Source organism: Sciurus carolinensis, chromosome 13 (genome assembly GCF_902686445.1).
Source record: "Sciurus carolinensis chromosome 13, mSciCar1.2, whole genome shotgun sequence".
NCBI classification, from domain to species: domain Eukaryota; kingdom Metazoa; phylum Chordata; class Mammalia; order Rodentia; family Sciuridae; genus Sciurus; species Sciurus carolinensis.
The window spans coordinates 30771999-30786409 of NC_062225.1; the positions used below are offsets into that span (position 1 = coordinate 30771999).

At 36.0% G+C, this 14411-nt stretch overlaps 1 non-coding gene across 1 annotated transcript; it reads left to right on the plus strand.

Moving 5' to 3' along the window:
- The first annotated feature begins 3601 nt into the window (after nucleotides 1–3601).
- LOC124963782 (U6 spliceosomal RNA) lies at nucleotides 3602–3708 on the plus strand. The gene has a single exon (XR_007104818.1). It is a non-coding gene; the product is annotated as a U6 spliceosomal RNA (small nuclear RNA).
- The last annotated feature ends 10703 nt before the right edge of the window (nucleotides 3709–14411 follow it).

Sequence of the window (14411 nt, forward strand, 5' to 3'; positions counted from 1 at the left end):
GCTGATGTAGTGAAAGAAAAGAAAAAAAAAATAGATCTTCTATTTAGGTATCTTTATTCTTCGAAATTTCTGTGTCATGAATTATTAAAATAATTAGACCACAGGCATATAGTGAGGTGTTGCTCAAAAGTCATTTTCTGTGAGGACTAATTATTAAAGAACTGTGTAGTTTATTTGTACAGCTGGAGAAAACCCACAGCAGCAGTTACTTCATTTGGGGAAGAGTTTACAGTGATGGTGGTGGTTAGAGTCAAGTGAATGAACAAAAAACATATTTAATTTTCTTTAATAAGAGACACTGCCTGATTATGGTCAAAATTGAAGTGAACTGTAATAGCATCAAAACATCTAATAATAGCAAACAAAAAAAATTTCAATTAAAGTTAGGGAGTGTTAAAATTCACTAATTTCATGACTTTTAGATTATATTTATAGTGATTTGGAAGTCAGATGGGAAAATTTGAGAATATAATTCAAAAAACTCATAAAGTCAATAGTAACCTACCCATCCCCCCCAAAAACAAAGAACTCAAAAAATTATTTTTAAGGCTTGTAACAACACAGAATAAAGATGGCAAGTACCAATCTGGCTAAGGTACAAGTAATGATAGAGCTGAACTGTATTAAACAGTCTCCCTCTTCCCACTACATTTCAATTTTAGACATATTTCTAGATGACTATCTTGGATATGTACAAGCCATTTGTGGTATTAAAGGTTCTAATATCTCAAATTGCATAGGAATCTCAAAATCTTTGTGATATCATCCCTTTCCTTAAAATTTATTTTACAAAAATGTCTACCACTTGACATCAATATGGTTACATTTCTAAAAAAACTCCAGAAGGTAAGGAGATGTATTTTAATTTGCAATGCACAATAAGTTTTGACCTCTGTCTTTTTTCTAATCTACTTTAAGTCATTTGGGTTGATTTACAATGTTTTTTGTTTTGATTAATGCATGATATGTTATCATGCAGAATGAAAGAAGCTAACTTTATTGATATCTAAAGCATTATAAAAAGCAAACTTTATTTACTGTAATGAATCTAGTTTTTATAGTATTATGCTGTATCATGGGCAAAATGAATCCTAAAGATATAATTAATTTACATCTGAGAGTGTGCTTTGGGGAAAGATAGGAAACAAAAAACACACATTATTTGGAAAGACTTTTATATTCTCAGCCTTACATTGATCAATATCTTGGTTTTATTTGAAGCTTTGCACATCAGCTTTTTTCATTCCTTAATTTCATGAATAAAACAAGAAAGAAAAATAAAATATTCTTTAAAAATAATCATATTTCTAGAAGTGCTTCAACTCCAGAACTTCTCTCCTTATGTATCACTTTGATAGATTGAAAACTGCCTTTTAGATAAAGATTAAAACTTTATTTCACATCACTTTGGCTTCATCATTCTTCCTGTAAAATGCAAAACAGAAAATTCACATATAGGATGCAATACTACTGAATTATATTTGAAAGCATACTTAAAATTCATGATAATAACACATTTTCAGAATATGTCAATTAATATTTGAAAAGTTTTTAAAAGTCACATTTATAGTTCTTACAGAAGGGCAAAATCTAAGTATTAAGTATATCTCAAACTTCAGCTCTCTTTATGAAAATCAATATGAGCAGAGAGATAAACTACATTTCAGTAACAGGCTAGAGATTTGTCAGTGAACCTTTTCAAACTATTCACATTATTTTCTGATGGCAAAGACATCTCAAAAGAAGCATGATATGGTCTATGAATACCATCAAACCTCCTCACTATCTTACATTCATCAATAGATGGTAGATTTGCTTTTTATGACAAGATGAATATATTTCAAATGCAGCTGTTATGAAAGTAGCTGACATTATGAATAAGAAATGGGAAGAAGGGCATATCTGCTCAAGCTAATTTTAGGAAACTAGACAGGCATCAGTTATTACACCAAATAGTCAAAGATTATCTGAAAATGCTAATATAGATTGTGTTACCACTACCAAGAACTCCCTTATTAGCTGTGGCTGCCCAGGGATGCTGAATTCATTTTAAAAAGATGGAAAACAGCTCTCTCACAGAAACTTGGAAACTTTCTTGAGCTCATGCTGGTTGCCAGAAGTATAATAACATGTAAAACAAGGTGTCAAGCTCCAGTGTGTAAAATTTTAAAATAATACAAAATATACACTCATTCACAAAGTATTTTTTCCAGACCTTTTTCACACGTTATATACAACCATTGAATAACCTCATAACAATCAAAGAACATGCTTTTAAGTAATCATGCAAGAGCTTGTTTTTCTCATAAATTCCACATCAAAGGTGCTTGTTAAGGTAGTATTGGACCTAATCCATTATACTCAAGACTTGTTCCTGGATCTGTCCAATTCTTTCTTGTAAGACCCTACATGGAAAGAGTATGTTTTTGGACCAAATAGATTGCTCATGTTAATGAATTAAATATCTTAACATTAATACATAAGGACTTATAAAGGCCACAGAACAAGTTTATGACACATTTGAACTCTGAATAAATAATTATAAAAATCATAATTTAGTCTATGATAAAAGAGAATGCATGATAATAAAGGAAGGCAGATTACATATCATTAAGCCATTATCCAGAGAGAGACACAAAAAGTGGTGTTACTGCTAAAGTTCCAGTCAAGTGCATGCCTGTTCACTTGGTAAACTTAAGATTATTTAGAAAATTTCCTCTTATATCCTCCATTAAAAAATTCTAACCCTGACATTTTTGTGTTTTTGTTACAACCTCTTTTTTGGTACCCTTAACCTTACAGCACATGCAATCACCTAACATTCCTAGCTTCATTAAGCCTGCAATTAAGTCTGCCATTCACTATCAGGAAAAAAAAAATGTGTAAGTATGCAATGTGGTATACCACGGTTGTGTAAGTACTACGTGACTCTGCATTTATTTTCTTTGGACCCATGTAAGAGAATACCAAAACTGATCCCACTGTGTAGGCAAAATACATTAGCAATGTAATAACTTAACCAAACAAAAACTCTTCACCTTTTCAGGAATGTGAAGGAAGCTCTAAAAACATATTTTCAAAAAGGCAGTCCACCATTCACTTTGATTTAAAAAACACACAAAACACTTAAAGTTTATTCCAGCAATTTAACTGCAGTTATGTTGACCAACCTCTATCTATCCTCTTTCTGCCCTTAAATACCCCAGCGTGTTGTAATAACCTTCTACACTCAATTTCTGAGATCACCTTTTTTAGATTCCACATGAGTGGGATCATGTAGTGTTTATCTGTCTATGCCTATTGAATTTCACTTAACATAATGCTCTCCTGGTTCATGAATGTGGTTTCAAATAGCAAACACAACAAGGTGACTCAGTTAAAGATGATACATTCCTAAAAAATGTAAAGAAAGTGGATGCTATGTACTCTTACCACAAAATGGCAACAATAAAAGACAATGTATTTGTTAGTTAACTATATTTAACCATTCCTCAATTTATATATACAGATCATGTCATGTATAAGGAAAATATGCAAAGTTTTCTGTCAATTAAAACATACAAAAATATACACTGTACCATCCTTTAAGAAAGGAAAACAAGTACTCACTTCAGCAGCACATATACTAAAATCTGAAGGATACAGAGAAGATTAGCATGGCCCCTGCACAAGGATTACATGCAAATTCCAGAAGCGTTCCATATTTAAAAAAAAAGAAAGAAAGAAAGAAAGGAGAACAGTAACATCATGTCCCTGAAAGGCCCTTTTCAGTTCATGAGGATCTAGGAAAGCCCAGGGAGCTTTGAGAGCCTGCTCTGTGCTAGAATGCCTAGATAGCTATTGTTACCCAGGCCACTGACTTTCTCTCATGTATACTGGGAACCAGGACATTTTGGTGTTATCTGTAGAAAGTTGTTTTCTTGCATGTGCTTCAAGGCAGATGTTCCTTGGAATGCTGGTCATACAAGGACAAAAAAAAAAAAAGTAAATTAATGATATCATTGCTTCACTATAAAACGTTTATAAAACTCCTTTCCCTGCAGCAGCTGATTCAAGTCAGAGCAGCAGGGAGAGGGATGTGCTCATTCAGGTCAATGCCCCTGGACAAAGCATCGTGAGGGACAGAAGGCACAATTTTCTGTTGAAGCACCCAGAGATACCTTGTGAAACTGGTGCACTAACCAGCCTATCACCAGTGAAGTTTCTCAAGAAGCACCTGTCCGGCCCATTGCTACTAGATCTTCCTCAATGCTATTTTCAACAAACCTGATCTCTTTCATGCTGTCTCTGGGTATTTTCTTTGATCTTTTGGTAACTTATCCTGCTGCCCCAGCACAACTGGGGTATAGGCCAGACACCCAGGCCAGACACACACACACACACACACACACACACACACACACACAGATCTAACTGCTATTTAGTTAAGGTACCCCCACATATATTAATTATAAACTTTAAATCAAGTGAGAAAAATGCTCTCTGATGACTCTAGAGATTAAGAAATAGGCAAAGTTTAGAGTCATAAAATATAGAAGACACAACTAGCATACAGGAAGTCTCTTTCTTAATGTCAACATGCCCTGAAGACTCTAGCAGTCATGGCAGGAATACAAAGTGACTAAAACTGATTTAAAAATAACATGCCCTTTTCCCACTGGGAAACAATGAAAGAAGTCTAGAGCAACTATGTTCAAAGGAAAACAATAGCAAAACCCCAAACATGGAACAAAATGCATAATAGAAAAACTTCAAATTCAGTAAGTAAATTGCATCCTAATGTCTGACCACACTGAGTTCCCCATGTATGAGGTAGGCTGCTAACAATCTGGCCTGAGATTTCAGAGATTCTAATCAAGCTAGATTTCTACTTAAAAAACACAACAACAGGGGTTTCAAGATGGCGGACTAGAGGTCGGCTGCATTTCACGTTGCTCCAGGACGCAAGAATCAAAAGAGGAGATAGTGAGAGACTTGGGACCAACTCAAAGTCACTGGGTGAGTTTCTCCCATTGGAGAGGCATCCCGGATGGGGCAGTAGCCCCGGAACGCAGGGAACTTTGTGAAGTAGAGTTGCTTGGCGAGACGCCCCTCCCCCCGCTGGAGTGGTAAACACGGACAACTGGGATCATCGTAGAGGAGGCGGCTCAGCACAGTGCTTGGACTCGGAGCAACCACTGGGGCTCTGGGTGGCTGCCTGAGGAGGAGCTGCGTGGCGAGCTGTTTAGACGGAGAATGACTGCTTCTGAACACCGGGGGGTTGCCCGGAGGAAGAGGAAGAGCGCAGCGGGTCGCTTGACCTAGGAGTGACTGCATCAGAGCAACAGGCGGTTGCCAGAGGAGGAGCTGCGTGGCGAGCTGTTTGAACTCAGAGCAACCGCTCCAGAACACCGGTGGCCTGCCTGGAGGAGGAGCGAGGTGAGTTGCTTGGTCTAGAAGTGACTGCATCAGAGCCACAGGCGGTTGCCAGAGAAGGAGGCGAGTGGTGAGTTGATTGGACTAAAAGTGACTGCTCCTGAACACGGGTGCCTGCCTGGAGGAGGAGCAAGGTGAGTTGCTTGGTCTAGGAGTGACCACTCCTGAACACCTGGGGGGCTACCGGAGGAGGAGGAGGAGGAACAGGGTGGGTCACTTGCACTTGGAGTGACTGCCTAGGGCTATGGGCGGTTGGCGGGAGGAGGAGACCTGAAGTGAGTTGCTTGGGCTCCTAGTGACGGCGTCGGAAACCCGGCCGCTGTCCGGAGGAGAAGGTGTGTGGCGGGTCTCTGGGTATCGGAGCTGTTGTACGGGGCTCCAGGTGGCGGCTCAGAGGAGGGGCCGCATAGCCAGGCAATTAGGTGCAGAGCAGGGTCCCAGGAGCTAGGTGGCTTCTTGCTGGAAGAGCCGCACAGAGACACGCCTAGGGGCGGAGCGAAGTTTCCAGGACTGCGGGCAGATTCTCTGGGAGAGGCAGCCTAAGGAGACTCGCCTGCGAAGGGTGAGGCTCCCAGGCCCAGGACGTAGGTCCGGGCCCCTGGGAACATTGCAGAGGAAGACAGCTCAGCCCAGCCGGTAGTTGTAGATTGAGGGGAACCTCTAGGAGGGGAACTGATCAGCAAGACGTCCCCACCAAGTGAGTCTTCCCTGCCGGGTGAGGTTTTCCCACAGGGACGGTAAAACCAGAGACACAGGCACAAACAGGCCTTGCCTCAGCCCGCAGCTTAGTTCCCCATTGGATGACCATTGGTCAACAAGTGGAGGCACCTCTGCCCACTAGCAGGGAATATACGCCACCTGAGGGTCACCACCCCTAGAGAGGAGGCTTCTTCGTGGAGCTCCTCATTATCAACTTCCTCCAAGATTTCAGGCTACTGAAGGATAAGAGGGGATACACTAGCAATCTTCAGGGACATTATAAGTCGATAGAGGAAATCTGCAATATCTTAATGACCCACTGATTCCTGAACAAAATGAGAAAACAAGGGAAGAAAATGCCACAAACAAATCTAGATGTTACATCAATAAAATCCAACAACAGCATGGCAGAAGAAATGACAGAAAGGGAGTTCAGAATGTACATAATTAAAATGATTAGGGAAGCAAACAATGAGATGAAAGAGCAAATGCAGGCATTGAATGATGAGATGAAAGAGCAAATGCAGGCATTGAATGATCGCACCAATCGACAGTTAACAGAGCAAATTCAGGAAGCAAAAGATCATTTCAATAAAGAGTTAGAGATATTGAAAAAAAAAACCAAACAGAAATCCTTGAAATGAAGGAAACAATAAACCAAATTAAGAACTCCATAGAAAGCATAACCAATAGGATAGAACACCTGGAAGACAGAACTTCAGATATTGAAGACAAAATATTTAACCTCGAAAACAAAGTTGAACAAACACAGAAGATGGTAAGAAATCATGACCAGAATCTGCAAGAACTATGGGATATCATGAAAAGGCCAAATTTGAGAATTATTGGGATTGAGGAAGGCTTAGAGAAACAAACCAAAGGAATGAACAATCTATTCAATGAAAGAATATCAGAAAATTTCCCAAATCTGAAGAATGAAATGGAAAAATCAAGGCCAAGAGGCTTATAGGACTCCAAATACACAAAATTACAACAGACCCACACCAAGGCACATTATAATGAAAATACCTAACATACAAAATAAAGACAGAATTTTAAAGGCTGTGAGAGAAAAGAACCAAATTACATTCAGGGGGAAACCAATACGGATATCAGCAGATTTTTCAATCCAGACCCTAAAAGCTAGAAGGGCCTGGAACAACATTTTTCAAGCTCTGAAAGAAAATGGATGCCAACCAAGAATCTTATACCCAGCAAAACTTACCTTCAAAATTGACGATGAAATAAAATCATTCCATGATAAACAAAAGCTAAAAGAATTTACAAAAAGAAAGCCAGCATTACAGAACATTCTCAGCAAAATATTCCATGAGGAAGAAATAAAAAACAAAGGAGCATATCAGCAAAGGGAGGAATTATCCTAAAGGAACTGTCAAATAAAGGAGGAACCAAGATGTGTCAAAAAAAAAATAAATAAATAAATAAAATTTTAAATATGAACCAAATGACCAGGAATACAAATCATATCTCAATAATAACCCTGAATGTTAATGGCCTGAATTCATCAATCAAAAGACATAGACTGGCAGATTGGATTAAAAAGAAAGATCCAACAATATGTTGCCTGCAAGAGACTCACCTCATAGAAAGAGATACCCATAGACTAAAGGTGAAAGGATGGGGAAAAACATACCATGCACATGGACTCAGCAAAAAAGCTGGAGTATCCATCCTCATTTCAGATAATGTGGACTTCAAGCCAATGTTAGAAGAGATAAGGAAGGACATTTCATACTGCTTAAGGGAAGCATAAATCAGCAAGATATAACAATCATAAACATCTATGCCCCAAACAGTGGCTCATCCATGTATGTTAAACAAATCCTTCTCAATTTTAGAAACCAAATAGACCATAACACAATAATACTAGGTGATTTTAACACGCCTCTCTCACCACTGGACAGATCTTCCAAACCAAAATTGAACAAAGAAACCATAGATCTCAATAACACAATCAATAATTTAGACTTAACAGACATTTATAGAATATACCATCCAACCAAGAGCGAATACACTTTCTTCTCAGCAGCACATGGATCCTTCTCTAAAATAGACCATATATTATGCCACAAAGCTAATGTCAACAAATACAAGAAGATAGAGACACTACCTTGTATTCTATCAGATCATAATGGATTGAAGTTAGAAATAAATGAAAGAGCAAAAAACAGAAACTACTCCAACACCTGGAGATTAAACAATATGCTATTATATGATGAATGGATAACAGAAGATATTAGGAAGGAAATTAAAAAATTCTTAGAGGTAAACGAGAACAAAGAAACATCATATCAAAATCTCTGGGATGCTATGAAAGCAGTACTTAGAGGAAGATTTATTTCATGGAGCGCATTTAATAAAAGAAGTAAAACTCAACAAATAAACAACCTAACACTACAGCTCAAAGCCCTAGAAAAAGAAGAACAGACCAACACCAAAAGTAGTAGAAGAGAGGAAATAGTTAAACTCAGAGCTGAAATCAACGAAATTGAAACAAAAGAAACAATACAAAAAATTGACAAAATAAATAGTTGGTTCTTCGAAAAAATAAACAAAATTGATAAACCTTTAGCCCACTAACAAAGAGAAGACGAGAGAAAACCCAAATCACTAAAATTCGGAATGAACAAGGAAATATCACAACAGACACGACTGAAATACAAAACATAATTAGAAGCTATTTTGAAAATCTATACTCCAACAAAATAGAAAATTTCGAAGACATCAACAGGTTTCTAGAGACATATGAATTGCCTAAACTGAACAAGGAGGATATACACAATTTAAATAGACCAATTTCAAGTAATGAAATAGAAGAAGTCATCAATAGCCTACCAACAAAGAAAAGTCCAGGACCAGATGGGTTCTCAGCCGAGTTCTACAAAACCTTTAAAGAAGAACTCATTCCAATACTTCTCAAAGTATTCCATAAAATAGAAGAGGATGGAACCCTCTCAAACTCATTCTATGAAGCCAATATTACCCTGATACCTAAACCAGACAGAGACACATCGAGGAAAGAAAATTTCAGACCAATATCCTTAATGAACATCGACGCAAAAATTCTCAACAAAATTTTAGCCAATCGCATACAAAAACATATTAAAAAGATAGTGCACCATGATCAAGTGGGTTTCATATCAGGGATGCAACATCAGGAAATCAATAAATGTAATTCACCATATCAATAGACTTAAAGTCAAGAATCACATGATTATTTCAATAGATGCAGAAAAAGCATTTGATAAAATACAGCACCCCTTCATGCTCAAAACACTAGAAAAAATAGGGATAGTGGGAACATTCCTTAACATTGTAAAGGCCATCTATGCTAAGCCCATGGCTAATATCATTCTAAATGGTGAAAAACTGAAAGCATTCCCTCTAAAAACTGGAACAAGGCAGGGATGCCCTCTTTCACCACTTCTATTCAACATCGTCCTTGAAACTCTAGCCAGAGCAATTAGACAGACCAAAGAAATTAAAGGGATACGAATAGGAAAAGAAGAATTCAAACTATCCCTATTTGCTGATGATATGATTGTATACTTAGAGGAACCAGGAAATTCCACCAGAAAACTGTTAGATCTCATAAGTGAATTCAGTAAAGTAGCGGGATATAAGATCAATGCACATAAATCTAAGGCATTTTTATACATAAGCGATGAATCTTCAGAAAGAGAAATCAGGAAAACTATGCCATTCACAATAGCTTCGAAAAAAATAAAATGCTTGAGAATCAATCTCACAAAAGAGGTGAAAGACCTCTACAATGAGAACTACAGAACACTAAAGAAAGAAATTAAAGAAAACCTCAGAAGATGGAAAGATCTCCCATGTTCTTGGATAGGAAGAATTAATATTGTCAAAATGGCCATACTACCAAAAGTGCTATACAGATTCAATGCAATTCCAGTTAAAATCCCAATGATGTACCTTACAGAAATAGAGTAAGCAATTATGAAATTCATCTGGAAGAATAAAAAACCCAGAATAGCTAAAGCAATCCTTGGCAGAAAGAGTGAAGCAGGGGGTATCGCAATACCAGATCTTCAACTCTACTACAAAGCAATAGTAACAAAAATGGCATGGTATTGGTACCAAAATAGAAAGGTGGATCAATGGTACAGAATAGAAGACACGGACACAAACCCAAATAAATACAATTTTCTTATACTAGACAAAGGGGCCAAAAATATGCAATGGAGAAAAGATAGCCTCTTCAACAAATGGTGCTGGGAGAATTGGAAATCCATATGCAACAGAATGAAACTAAACCCATATCTCTCACCATGCACGAAACTAAACTCAAAATGGATCTCAGAATCAGACCAGAGACCTTGCATCTTATAGAAGAAAAAGTAGGTCCAGAGCTTCAACATGTCGGCTTAGGACCAGACTTTCTCAACAGGACTCCAATAGCACAAGAAATAAAAGCAAAAATTAATAACTGGGATAGATTCAAACTAAAAAGTTTTCTCTCAGCAAAGGAAACTATCAGCAATGCAAAGAAAGAGCCTACAGGGTGGGAGAAAATCTTTGCCAATCATACTTCAGATAGAGCGCTAATCTCCAGAATCTATAAAGAATTCAAAAACTCTACACCAAGAATGCAAATAATCCAATTGACAAATGGGCTAAGGAAAGGAATAGACACTTCACAGAAGAAGATCTACAAGCAATCAACAAACATATGGAAAAATGTTCAACATCTCTAGTAATAAGAGAAATGCAAATCAAAACCACCCTAAGATTCCATCTCACCCCAATTAGAATGGTGATTATCAAGAATACAAGCAACAACAGGTGTTGGCGAGGATGTGGGGAGAAAGGTACACTCTTACATTGCTGGTGGGGCTGCAAATTAGTGCAGCCACTCTGGAAAGCAGTGTGGAGACTCCTTAGAAAACTTGGAATGGAACCACCATTTGACCCAGCTATCCCACTCCTTGGCCTATACCCAAAGGATTTAAAATCAGCATATTACAGAGATACAGCCACATCAATGTTCATAGCTGCTCAGTTCACAATAGCCAGATTGTGGAACCAACCTAGATGTCCTTCAATTGATGAATGGATAAAGAAAATGTGGTATATATATACAATGGAATATTACTCAGCCATAAAGAATGATAAAATTATGGCATTTACAGGCAAATGGATGAAATTGTAGAATATCATGCTAAGTGAGATAAGCCAATCTCAAAAAACCAATGGTCGAATGATATCGCTAATAAGTGGATGATGACACATAATGGGGGGTGGGAGGGGTTAGTGTTAGGGTTAGAGTTAGGGTTAGGGAGGGGGGCAAGAATGGAGGAAGGAAGGACTGTATAGAGGGAAAAAGAGGGATGGGAGGGGTGGGAGGAAGGGGAAAAAAATAACAGAATGAATCAAACAATATTACCCTATGTAAATTTATGATTACACAAATGGTATGCCTTTACACCATGTACAAACAGAGAAACAACATGTATCCCATTTGTTTACAATAATTAAAAAAAAAAACACACAACAACATCCTTACAGGGCATGTAACAGAATCCATAGCCTCGTCAGCATAATTTTCATAATTCCTGTTTAAATTTCAAAATTATTTGGTAGGCAAACAGGTATGAAAATGAGACCTACACTTAGAAAAATAAAAATTAACAGATGTATACTTGAAAATGATCTAGATGTTATAATTATCACAAAATATAGAATTTAATATGACTGATCAATGAGATCAAGAGGAATTGATAGACACTCAAATCAAATAAAAATTTTTAAAAATTAAATTTTAAAATTAAAACATAAAATTGAGATAAAAATATTCACTAGATAGATTTTATAGCTCTATGTTGAGGAAAATCTTGAGGAAATTGCTCAATTTGAGGAAAACAGATTAAAATAAAGATTGGAAAATATGAACAGAGTACAAGGATCCTGAAGATAACATCAAAACTTTTATGGACTGCATAACTCACACACACACACACACACACACACACACACACACACCCCTCTAGAATTGAATATTTTCACTATTTCTTAATACTAAATATATATATAATTATTGTGATATGCTTATTTTTGGTCAGTACAATAAGTTCACCAATTTTATTATTTCTTCAAAGAGTCAGATTGAATTAATATCATTTATTACTTTCTGTACTCAATTTCATTTATATTTCTTATTTCCTTTATTATTCCTGCCTAGAATTTAATTTGCTTCTCTTTTTCAAATTTCTTAATGTGGAAACTTAAATCAATAAATTTAAACCTGTATTTATTTCATTATATAAGTTTTTAATGCTACAATATTCTAATAATGACAATTTCACAAAGTACTTTCATTTTTATTGAACTTGAAATACTCTAAATTTTTCCTTGTGGTCTCTTCTTTGATCCATGGGATATTTGGAAATGTATCATTAATTTACAATATTTGGGGACTTACCAGGCATTTTTATGTTATTGATTTTTTTTAGCTTAATGTATTTTAATATGAGAAAACACCTTGTGTTGATGAATGCTCCACATCACCTTAAATCTGCTCAGCTGTTTCTGAATGAACAATTCTATATGTTAAAATATTGATTGGGGAGTAGTTCAGGGCTTCTGATGTCTTATTGATTATGTTCTTTCTCTATTAACTACTGAAATATGATTATTGATGTGTGCAAATATAATTATAGAATTGCCCATCTTTTTCAGTTTGCTTCATATATTTTGAAAAATTGTTGCTTTTATTTTAATGATTTTTAAAATGTTTTATATATATGTTTATATATATCATATATATATGAGAAATTGGTTTCTTTATTAGTATGTAATCATCCTCTTTAGTCTCAATAATATCTTCCATTATGAAGTCTATTTTTATATGAATATAAATATTTAGTTTTTTTATTAATACTGGAATTGCATATTTCCCATCCTTTAACTAATCTGCAATTTTGTATTTAAATGGATTTCTTATAGCATATAGATGAATCTTTCATTTTCTCTAACTGGAAAATCTGTCATTTTATTGATATATTTGTATTGTGTATTTTAATTCAGTTGTTGATGTAGTTTACAAAAATCTACCAAATTGCTAGAAATTTTTCTATTTGTTCCATCTGTTTTGTTTCTTTCCTGCTTTCATTTGAATTATTGGGGTATTTTTATACCATTTGTTCACTGTACTAGTGGCTAAATTTTTTTTCACTTTTCGAATTTATACTTTGTGTTTACCCTATGCTTTACAGTACGGTTATTTAATTATTAATAGTTGATCTTAAAATAAAAGTATAGCACTTCCCATGTATTTTAAGAACATTTTGTGACTTTTGATTGCAGCATCACAGTTTACCACACACTTGCAATTTAAAACAGCATCTATTTATCATCTCATAGTGCTCAGTTCAGAAGTCTAGCTCAGCATAACTGGATTCTCTGCCCAGAGTCTCGGAATCTAAAATAAATGTGTTAACCACCATTGTGAAATGATCTCAGTCTTGGGATTGTCCTCCAAGGTTAGTTGTATATTTAGAATATGTTCTGTCTTTGTAGTGGGACAGAGCTCTTGAAATTCTAGTTAGCTCTGCATTGGAGACCATTCTCCATGCTTAGAAACTATGCACCATTTCCAGTCAGTGTGGCCCCCTATACAACACAGACATTTCACACCTTCCAGACTAGCAGGAAAGTCTTTCTTTTTTCCAATCTCTCTAGTCACTTCTTAAGATTCACCTGATTATGTTAGTCACAATTAGCATAACTTCCCTTTTTACTTTTCTCAAAGTCAATGCATTAGGAAACTTAAGTATATTTGCAAAATCCTCTTTGTCACAAATTGGGACAAAATCATGGGGCTGAAATCTCATCATATTTACAAGTTTCCCTTATACTCAAAGAGTGAGAATTATACAGGGTTGGTACACCTGGAAGGAACAAGTATCAAGGGCTTTGTTATTCATATATTCACATTTCTTTTCTCCCATCACTTTTGCTGTCTCCTCATATTTAGATTTTTTTCTCAATTTGAGAGCCTCTCATAGAGAGTAAATAAGCATTTTTATAACATTTCACATAGAGAATGAATAAACTTTTTTTTTATTTTCTCTGTTATTGTATTCCTATGTGATAATAAACTGTGAAGTTGATTATCTTTTCCTAAAGTTCACAGTAATAATGATATTGAATAAATCATTTTCCAAGATGATTGATGGAGCACCCAGAATCTCAAAAACTGTATCTTGAGAATGATTATGGACAATACCATTTTATTAGTCCCTTGGGGCCACCAT